This window comes from Ambystoma mexicanum, chromosome 3q, assembly GCF_040938575.1.
Source record: "Ambystoma mexicanum isolate Mex_15411 chromosome 3q, UKY_AmexF1_1, whole genome shotgun sequence".
In the NCBI taxonomy this organism is placed as follows: domain Eukaryota; kingdom Metazoa; phylum Chordata; class Amphibia; order Caudata; family Ambystomatidae; genus Ambystoma; species Ambystoma mexicanum.
In genome coordinates this window covers 548,154,893-548,166,826 of record NC_090926.1, presented here as the reverse complement: position 1 = coordinate 548,166,826, position 11,934 = coordinate 548,154,893, and positions in this window count along the sequence as shown.

Sequence of the window (11,934 nt, the reverse complement as noted above, 5' to 3'; positions counted from 1 at the left end):
TGTACCATACTGGTCAAAGTTAGGGATTTCAAGTTGAAATCTAAAACGTTAGGCATCAGTTTACCAAAATGCACACACGCATAATAGCACCTCCCAATTTCCCATTCTTTGGACTCTGACTCATTCAACCTAAAGTGCGTTGGGACCATACCCATGGTGAACGGCGCTATACAAATGATGAAATTAAATCAAATAAGGGTCCACCGTGTCAAATCGGTTAGTGTAAAGCTATATAAACCCTTTAGCAATCTTAACAAACAAATTATCTCCTTAATGTCAGGATTACACTTACTGTACCCAAATTGTGTTCAACCTATCTTGTTTCTGCTGCTCTTTCACTAAAAGTCCACTGTCAGCCCAAGCACTGATATTTGGCATACATCTTTGCCTTAAGGCAGAAAAACTGAAATCCTTGTCTTCATATAGTCTTCATATAGTCTACCACCTCTACACTACTCTTTAAATGGCGAACATCCTTATGAGCCCTGCTACTAATTGCTAAGTGAGCTCGAAACGTATATGTTATCCTCGACACAGACACATTCTACAACCCACAGATAAATGAGGTCTCATACAAGTCATTCTCCATACAACACATGCTTTGTACAATTACACCCTACCAGTGAGCACCAAAAAATCTACTTGAACAGAGCTCCAATACTGTCCAAACCAAATTACAGAAACAGTGTCTACAGAGGACCTAACAAATGCCAACTGCACCAACTTAACCCAATCCAAATTGAGCTAGTATATTGATTCTGGGTCCTAAGTGCCTATCTTTGCTCATCATTCTATGACACCAAACCAGAAACTTAAGATCCTCAGTTGAGCAACTTTGGTCTCTCCCTAGATTCAAGAAACATTTAATGTGTGTGTGCCCTTTGCAGCTAATGTCCCAAAATTTGCATTGGGACCTACCTAAAGTTGTATGATCTGAACCCACATTTATCTGATTAAAACATGGCCTTAAGAACCACATTCTTAAAAAATGTTTTCCCTGACTCTCAGCTTTGAGATCCCATGGAGATGTCTACCTCACCTGCTCATCGTGTTATTCTTCATCATGCACATCATGTAACTGATTACACAAACTAAGGCCATCAGATGGTTGTCTCTTAAATCAATGTGAAATTATACACTCATCAGACTTGTTTTTTCATCCATCGCTGTTGTGTTGTCAGATATCATTATCAGTCATTGTTTTAACTTTTACCTCATTGTTATGTTTTTCTGAAGTCTCTTTCAACTCTTTCTCCCTTCTGTTCATCTCCCTCACCTTATCTTTCCTCCTCCACACTTAGAAACAGCTTATTTTTAAATAGATTTGTTTTTAATCATTGAACAATAAAACAATATCATATAACTAATATAGATCAAGGCGTCATCTTCAATTTGTTATCCTACTTTCAAGCAGATTGCCTCAATTCTACTCAGGATCCAAAAGGAGGCAGTGGTTTCCTAGACAGTTTTGCTGAAACTGGAAACCTAACAGGAACTGATCAGTAAAATCTTGGCAACCTGAAATGTTGAAGCTCACAAACATGGAACAGATTCCATTGAATTACATGGAAACTTTAAGAGAAAGAAACCCTGCATGATAGAACAGGCAGAAGCTACCATAACCAAGCCCACACTGTCAACTTCCTATGCAAGTTTAATAAAGTGGGGCTTCTTGTTTCCTCACAACCTCATCCACAAGTCTCTACCCTCCAGTTTGTCCTAGGTTCTCCTCTTCAGGTTTTCTACTTGATCCCACTGTTCTAAAACTTTTGCAGCTACAATGGTCTCCCTCTAGCCCTTTACCTAAAGCTATATCTAAACTAAAATAGTGCAGTAAGGTAATTTATCTTTGTTATAAACAACTTTTTGTAAATTGGCGTGTTTGAAAATTACAATAAAATAATAACTAAGACCCACAAAAAGCTAAATCCTGGCTAAAGCCTCCAGGAGAAACATATCTGAGCGAGTAGATGTTACACACTGTCATCCACGACATCAGCAATCACAAAGTGCCCATGCCGTCCACTGTGCTCGCTTTTGCATGGCTAAAATACATTTTGGTAATTTCTGTGACCGCGTGCAGCTCCTAAAATGGTCGCCGCAGCACGTTTGTATCCTGGATGCTTAGCAAAATTATCACGCTGAGTTGCGCACGCTCCGATTGGTGAGCAGCCTGTATTTCCACCGATTGGCCAAACTGGAGTGCGAGAGTCGGCCCACAATCCCTAAGGCCCACGTCCTAAGGCTTTGGACTGTCTGAGCTGGAAGGGCCCTGGGGCCTAGCGCACTGTGTGCTCGACAACCCACACGCGTGACCAAACAAATCCCTTTGGCAACATTCTTGACCAGAAGACTACATAGCTGTCCCTAGCACACCGCTCTGAGTGCAACCTACAACTTCGAAAAGGCAGTTACCTAACCCATTGGACCGCTTACAAACAGCATGCAGTAAGAATGTGAATGCCCAACCCTCTAGTTAACCTCTATTCGCATATCTACTGTACACATTGATTAGACAAACTATGCCAAATGTATAGACTTGCCCTATTAATGATCCCTCAGCAGACTCTCCACGCACAGCATTAGCTAAATACCGCCACTACCCAAGTTCGCCTGCCTACTCCTCCAATTTCACACACAGCTGTGTCCAATATACTCTTGAACTTTGCGTCAGACTCTGCCTACGTGCGTATTAGCACCACACCCACCAGGCCATCCGACTATCTGTGATTACCTATTCTGCTACCTAATAGATTCTGTCTCTATGTTTACCTGTAGTGCCTCATAAATCATTGCCAATACGATTATCCACATGCTCACTACGATCAGTCACATGATCACCTGCTAGGCCGGCCGCTATAACTACCTGTACAGATAGGTGTTAAGTTATGTCCTTGATTACTTGTCTCGCTATTTACAGTAATGTTGAACTGTAGCCTAACCGGATAGACCTTTTACAAAACTTTCTTTTTTTTTACTGGCTCACTACTTACCAAGTTGTGCACAATTCAGTCGGCTAGATTTGCTTGCAAAAACTTTTCTTGTATCTACTGTGTTGCATTAAACTTCACCACATGAATGTACAACTGCCCTTCTAAAGTCGGACTAGCCTACTTGTAAGGTGCACTTGCCTTGCTATATTAGACTTTCATGATTGTATTACTACATTACTAAAATGGACTAGCCTCCTTACAAAGTGCGTATGCCTTGCTAGGCCAGAGACTTAAATGAATGTATAACTATGCCACTAAAGTCGGACTAGCCTACTCATATTGTGCATGTGCCTTATTACGCTAGTCTTTCATGAATGTATAACTCCCTATCTAAAGTTTGACCAGCCTATTTAATTGAGTATGTCTTGTCATATTAGTTGGATTCATGCCCAGTGCATAACTACATCACTAAGGTTAGTCTAGACATCTAAAATTATACTGGCCCGGTGCATGTTAGATATGACCACCCTTATCTCCAACTACCCCACGTATGAGACCCTAACTTAACTGAAAGCTGCATTTCACTTACCATGATGACCTCCTCATCTTGAACTGTAACTTCTCTACTTGAGTACTGGACAGCATATTCTGTCTTATCCCATTGAACGGTGAACCACTCCACGCCGCTTCCACTTAAATGATGTGTGTCAGAAAAACTCTGATGTGCCGTCTACCATTGCTGACCCTACAATTAATCTCTTTAATTATGGACCAAACGAAATGTATACCTTGCCCCACTTCTGAGAGAAACCGTAGACTACGAGCTGACTTTCCTACCTCCATGAGCCTAAAATTACTAATACTCAAACCGATGCCCCTACCACAAGCAAACCACCCTGTTCACAGAGCAAGCCATACGTACGACTCAGTGTGCTAAATCTAATCCAAACATACCTGCAACCTTGAAATTACAGAGACTGACAAATACAACTACAATATCTGGAGCGCTAATTAATGCCATATCTGTAGGGGCTCATGCCACTGAAATAGCTGATATCCTAACTGCCAATAACCTTGACTTCCTAGCGATCACAGAAACCTGGCTGCATGTGGCAGCAGGTCCAGCCCTGATGCTAGCTATACTAGAGGACTATAAACTCATCAGAATGGACAGACCCAACACTAGAGGAGGCGGATTAGCAATTAACGCCAAAGCTCACCTTAACTTACGGTTATCCACTCTACCTCCACCTAAGTCATGCAAGCTACTCATTGCCGGACCCTAGCTATCTACCTTATATACAGGCCACCAGGACCTATTGGCACATTTGAAGAGGACCTATCTAGCCTCTTAGCAAAACATTCCAAAGATTCCTCCCAAATACGCGTTCTAGGTGACTTCAATCTTGGATTCAACGATCCTGAGGACAAACAAGCCCAAGCTATTGCTACTATGCTAGCTGAACATTGCCTTATCCAAAAAGTCCTCTCTCCAACTCACGATAAAGGAAGGACCTTAGATTGGGTATCAACTTTGAACTGCCCTACTCTCATCAATAAAATTACACCCCAACCTTGGACTGACCACCATCTCATTGGCCTTAGTCTAACATTAGATGAACAAATAGCCAAAGATAAAATTATGGCACCCCCTCTCCCTACTAGAGCTACGAAAAACATTACACCTGACAAACTTCTACCTCTCCTCCTCCCTAGTATTAACGCTCTACCAAGTAACTCTGACCCAAATACTCTAGTGGACTCCTACAACAACACTATGGCTAAGGCCCTTGACACTATTGCACCACTTAAGTTACTTAACAGCAAGCAGCAGACTCACCTCAATGCTTGGTTCACCCCACACCTTAAAGAACTAAGACTGCAAAAAAGGAAACTTGAATCTTTATGGCGACACTCCCAGATGGAGGAAAATAAACAAAAATTAGAACTCTGGGCTAACAATTACAAGAAAGAAATTCTACATACAAAAAAGATCTCTTCAACGGAAGAATCTCAAATGCCAATTCGAACACAAACGAACTGTTTGTGATCCTCCGTGAACTAGAATCCCCTATACCTCCTCCTGACAATGTACCAAAAGACCAACAATGGTGCACTACCATCCAGAATGCCTTAGCTAACAAAATCACAACACTGCAAACTAAAATTGCACTAAAAAAAGCCTCCCTGCCCCCATCTGAGACACCTATGACCACCACTCCTAACGACAAACCCAATCTACATCCATTTAAATTTACTAGGGTAACTATTTTGGAACCTGAAAATATGATTGCATCACAGAAACTGTCCAACTGTAAAGGTGACAATTGCCCTGCCCAAATAATTACTGACATACGGACAGTGCAAGAGATTTAGCCCCCTTCATAACTAAACTTATCAATGCCTCCTTCTCATCCAACACTGTCCCAAGTAATCTAAAAGAGTCATGGGCTTTACCTCTTGTTAAGAAACGAACCCTATACCCGTCCATCCCAACTAATTATAGACCTATCACCACGGTTCCTTTCCTCCTCAAGATAATAGATAAGAGTAGCCTATATCCAAATTCAGAAATATCTTGAGGCTAACCAACTCCTAGGAACCCGCCAATCGGGCTTTAGACCCCAACACGGCACAGAGACAGCCTTAACTGACCTTAAGGCACAAATCGACAAGCTTAACAACAAAGGTAGCACTGCCATGCTCCTCCTCCTCGATTTGTCGGCAGCATTAGACTTGGTTGATCATGCAGTTTTATGCAAACACTTAGAATTCAGCTGCCCACTTCTCTAGTGAAGCCATGGCCTGGGTCCAGTCTTTTCTGGACAACAGAACTATGCAAGTCTTGTCCACATTGGCATCAGCAGACACAATTCAAACAACATGCAGAGCCCCACACGGCATGTGTGTCTCGCCAGCTATGTATAATATCTTTACTAAGCCTTTATTTGACAAATTGGACAGACTCAGTGTCACCTACACTAATTATATGGGCGACACCCAGATCCTCATTCCCCTTTCAGGCAATTTCGCCGCTGATACAGCCTTGGTAAATGAAATATACACCCTCATTTAGGCATGGATGGCAACTTATGGCCTCTGCCTGAATGACGATAAGACTGAGATCCTGATTCTTGGCTCTGCTACTAATCTAAAAAAACTAGATACCAATTATGCTACCTTCAACATTGATGGTAACAAATATCAGTAGCTAAAGAAGTGAAAACGCTTGGCTTCTATCTGGACTCTACCCTAACCTTAAAAAAACAGGTCAACTCTCTAGTCTCATCAACCGCCTACACTTGTAAACTGATTAGATCATGTAGGCCTTTCCTATCACAAGCTAGTTGCATTATCCTAGCTAACGCTCTTATGTTATCAAAACTCAATTATTGCAACACCCTATACCCAGAAGCCAACAATTACATTATAAATACAATTCAGAAATTGCAAAACAATGCTCTTAGAACAGCACTGAACTTCCCAACTAGAGAGCATGTATCCAACACAAGGAGAGACCATCACTGGCTTAAAATCAGCGATAGGATCTTCCTCAAAACTGTATCTTTAACACACAAATGCTTAAATAATGCAGCCCCACCATACCTCATGGGGAGAATAATCAGAAGAACAGGCGGAAACAGCTTTCCAGTTAAAGCTGCCCAATACTGGAATGCACTCCCACTTGAGCTCAGAATAAATCAGTCCTACTATAGCTTCAGACACAACCCTTTTAACTGGCTACGGTCCAATGACCACTATGACGAATGAGTGAACCAACCTTAAACTAATGACAGACTCATCCTTGAAGAGCACCCATTGCATTGCTTCTTGACCTTACTGTTATGTATATATGTATGTATCTATTTTACACTGTATCTTGACCCTACTATTAAGTATATATGTATGTAGTTTTACCTTTTCTTCCTGCAACTAAGCTTTTAAGTATTCTTTGTATGCTGTGTGCCCAGTTACCCACTGGTTTGTTGCGCCCTATAAATTAATAAACAAATAAACAAACAAACAGTGATAGAAGTGGAATAATGTATCTACTTGCAAGACCCTCCATACCATCCAGCTCTATATTTCCACAACTGTCCTATGGCATTACCCTTTATTGAACTCCACCCCTTTTCTAGCTTTTACCCCCTCCTTTGCTCCTGATGCTGAATCACACATTGTTATGATATGTATTTACCTAATTGCTCATTTGTTGTATCTAGAATTGGAAAAGGAGCTAGAGATGCATTAAAAAAGAAGAAGCCAAAACACATTGGCTACGTCAATGGTAAGGTGCATACATTCACCCCTAAAGTAAAGTCTACAAACAATTAGAATGTCAAAGTTAAGTCAAAGTTAAGTCATCAGCACTAATTTCAATTAACTAATTTTCTAAAGCAAGATAAAGTTAATCACACTAAATGCAAAATCTTACAATTAACTCACACCTGACAACTACTTCACAATACAAGCTTAAGATATTAGCTTGCTTATATCAATGTTATATTTTTTTCAAAACTAGTGCTCACATTTGAAGTGTTTTTTTTAAATGCCTCCTATTCATGATCATAAGCAGATGTGGGCTATATACATCTGTTAGGGCATTACAGTGTTTATTAATGTTTGTCTTGTTTATAGATTTATTTTTAAGCAGAAACTTACATCACATGCATGGAACTTTGGAGATGGATTTGGAGCTGAGGTTGGAACTGTCATTCAAGCTTGGACTGGACTTGGAGCTACACCTAGACTGTAAAATACACTTAAGATTAACTTCGACAAATGCATTTACTTTTAATTTGCTAATGGACCTTAAAAAAATAGGTTTGCTTGCAAGAATTTTACATCGATTCTAATTGTATATGGTCCTGGATTTTCATCTAGTGTTGCCACTCTTTCGGAAGCTTCATATAACCTCTTGCTCCAAAGAGCTAATCTGATTGCTGCACCACTAGATTCTCTGCCTTCTGTCCTTATCTCTCCAGTCCATCTGCATTTCTTCCATATCTGACCTCTAACTTTAATTTGAATTATTTTCTCACATCCAGTGCTTTTCCTTTATCTTTTAAGCATGCTGGTAATTTTCCAGTTCTTAAAAAACCCTCTCTTTACACGTAGTTCCACGCAACCAATCATCCTATCTTTCTTTTTCCCTTTCCATCTACTGCTATGCATTGCCATCTTTCTATTTATCTTGGCTCTACCTCTATCCTTGTCTGACAACAATCGGCCGTCCTTCCCGCGAACTATACTGAAACTGCTCTCTTGCATGCCAATAACTTTCTTGCATCTTTATCACTAAAACATCAATCATCCCTTCTTATCCATTTGTATTAATCTGCGGCTTTCAATAGGGCAGATCCCTCTGTTCTCTGCTGTTCTCTCTCCTCACTTGCTCTTTTTTGGTGTTCTTCATATTGTTCTAGGAAACTTTACTTTGTGTGCTGGTGACCACTCTGCCACTCTGTCCTAATGTTGTGGTGTTCTGCAAGGTACAGTTCTTGGACTTCTACTCTTTTCTCTCTCTGCTTTCTTCCTTCGATCTTTCCTACTCCTTAAATGTTCACTTTTATGCTGACAACTCTGATATGTATGTCTCTCACATCCTTCAATGAAAAATGTCATCCTTCTATTTCTGATTGTCCTTCCACTATTAAGTCCTGGATGCTGGCCCATTATTTCCTTCTTACCTCAGTCAAGACTGAAATTCTCACAAGATAACATTTAGTTCACTTCTACTTTTCAATGACACAGTGTTGATCAATATCCTCATCAGTATTCCCTACACACTAGTTTACCGCAAAATGCATCCTTCAATTGAAGCCATTTTGTTCAAAACGGTATCCTTTTAAGTTCAGCTGAACAGTGAATTTTCTGCCAAAGTCATTCAAGTTTAAATGGGGAAATATGAGAGGTGTGCAGAAAATAAGATAGTCATGGTTGGCAAGACTTACATGAAAGGGCAAAAAAAAGCTGAAAGAGTGAAGAGAAGATATCAAAATGGAAGACAAAATATTAGAGGTGGTGTGAAGGTGACAATGAAGTGGAAGTGACAGGTGAACATAAGCAACAAATGATAAGGTATTGATGCAAAATCAAACTCAGCACAATATTCATAAACAACAGCCACTGCAAACAAGACCACACAATGGCCAGTAACAATATGCTCAGAATAATGTGCTCCGAATTACACATGTATGAAATAAATCAGGTCAATAATGGTACATAGCAAGTAATGCCTACACGCACAATAGTCAGACACAAAACAATAGGAAGGTAGAGTTTAATTTCTAGTGTAATGAGCCTGTTCATATAAAGAGTTCATATATTTGTACTTAGTGTTTGTACACTAAGGTTGCCAACCTCAATGTTTGCTGACTTTACCTTGTTATAGGTACAAAGCACATTCACTTTCTAAATACGTTTGTTATTTTCCACTGATAAACAGAGATACATTAAACCAATACCACAATAAGAACAAGTACCAAAAGAAAATTCAGCCATCACTGTTCTTCTGCATGTGAAGCGTTTGGAATTTGTAAACTACAAACTATGTACCCAGCAGGGACACACGAAGAATGGTCATTAGAGAGCTTGCTATGAGTTTGGTTTTTACTTCACTATGTCGTAGCCCATTTTGATTATTAATTGTATTTCTCGTGTGTGATATTATTTCCTTATCATTTTTTTTATCTTTCTATCGTTTTTCATTCCGTACATGAAATTAGCGTTATTTGTAAGTTTGGAGTCGTGCCTACATGAAATGTTTTGAGTGAGCCCACAGAAGCAACTATTACATGTGTTGCTCTAAATTAAATGGATGGGTAGCTGCTTGAAAAATGGTAAATTCAGGAAGGTGTTAGGAGGATGTTCACATTCTGGATTGTGAACTTGTGCATTTTTGTGAACAACAGTTAAGATGCATGGTTTTGTTAGGCCGTCATGTTCAGAATATTTAAGTATGGCTTTGTTTGATTTTATTTTCAGTTTAAGGGTTTAAAACCACATTCACAGAATGTTTACTGAAAGCCATAGTTTAAAATGGCCGCCTTTTTTTAGCACAGTGAACAATATAGGTCTGTGAGCCCTTTCTTTATTTCGGCAGTGCGAAATGGTAGCACAGCTACTACAATGGCATAGGTCGGCATGAGCAGTTTGTTAGACGCAGGACGGTTCAGACAAGTCAGGTAAGCCTCACTGGACATGAGGTCTGGTTTAAATCGGGTCACGTAAGGTGCGTAGTTTCACGAGATATGACATCCACTTTGGGAACTGATTTGTCATGTTGCACCACTGTAAGACATTTGTTACTTTGGTGAATAGACAGGTCTGTTGCACTCAGAGACTTCAGTCATGTTATAACTCTGGGCAGCAGAGGGGCTCTTAGTCACACATAGGATTTACAAGGCATGGTGGTGTGAAATGCAGCTTATCTAAAGTCACATGAAATTGGAGACATATTGTAGCAGATTGTATACAATGGGCCTCATTACGACCCTGGCGGTACGGTATGGATGGTGCCGATATGGCACCGGCACCATCCATACCTTACCGCCTAATTCCGAGGATCCCTTGCGGGTCTTACCTTGCCGGCTGTGCGGCACCCGCTAGGAAAACTTGTGATTGCACCAGCACCGCTATCAACGGTGCCGGTGCAACCATGCTCCCGAACCCCATTGTGCCCTATTTTATTGCCCAATCGCGGGAGGCAGTGCCGGTAGCGAGCATGGCGGTAGCTGTGCCTGCCATACAGGCATGGCTACCGCCAGGCTCGTAATGAGGCTCAATGAGTATTAGCTTTGTTGTGCCATGGAAACATCAGTTTATGGTTGCCTAGCAGAAATTGCAGAGTTTTGAGATGGTAAGGCTGGCATATATTGAGATAACTGTTGCTTAATTAACTAGTGAGATTTGTTTTTTGTTCTTGTTTTTGCTTTTTGCTTCTGTATAGCCATCCGAATATGATCTTGACAGATTGAAACGTGTACATGTTGTCGTAGTGATATTTGAACCAGTCACCACAAGAAATATGAAAACGGAGGTTTTGGAAATTATACCAAATACACCGTTTTGCGGAATAAATGTACAAAATGTTTTCATAACTTTGTCTTTGAGACCCATGAAAAAGAAAGAAAGTGCCCTATTGATTGGTGGGTTTATATTGCCTTTCTATATTGTGTATTCCACATCCCTGACTGGGAGAAACAATAGGGACATTGAACACGATGAGAGCAAACCTAAACGAAAGAAAATAGATCACAGCGATAACATATTGTACTGACAACAAGAAAACTGGAATCTTGCTATTGTTTGTTCAGTGGATTCCTACGGAAATTAATCATAACACATTTTCAGGTTACACAAACCTTTCACGGATGACACTCACAAATCAGTTTGTGAAAAGTCTAGCCAGTAAAAAAAGTACAGCAATGTACACAGCACATGAACACATGGTGGAGATTGACACATTAAGCTACTAAAGAGTGTTGAAGGCACGGCCTTGTAGGCATTTCATAAGAACACAGATAGACAATACAGGATAATCCTGTTCTCTTCAATATTGTATACGGTAGTGTACAGTGCTAACAGGTTTCCAAATCTGACACGTTAAAAAAACATACCGGTGCTAAGGAAAGGTACATTAGACAACCTGCTATTTTTGTATTGTTTGAATTAATGATACTACATGTTTACCTGAACCTCATAGATGTTTGGTCAGAATTATGTGATTATGAAGAAACACATATGAACAAACCATCAATGAAGAATAGTCATTATAAAAAATGTCACAGTTTAATACTAAAAAGGCCACATAAATGCATTCACAGTGGTGTCTTTTATTAATTAATGTTCTATAAGTATTGCCATCAATAAAGAAAATGTTGGGAAAAGGTCGGACATATGATGTAATTCATCATCACCATGATAAAGAGTTTTTGTTATTAGTAATGTTCAAGCAATCATAGTGATGAATGTAATAACAAATATTGCCATTATTCTG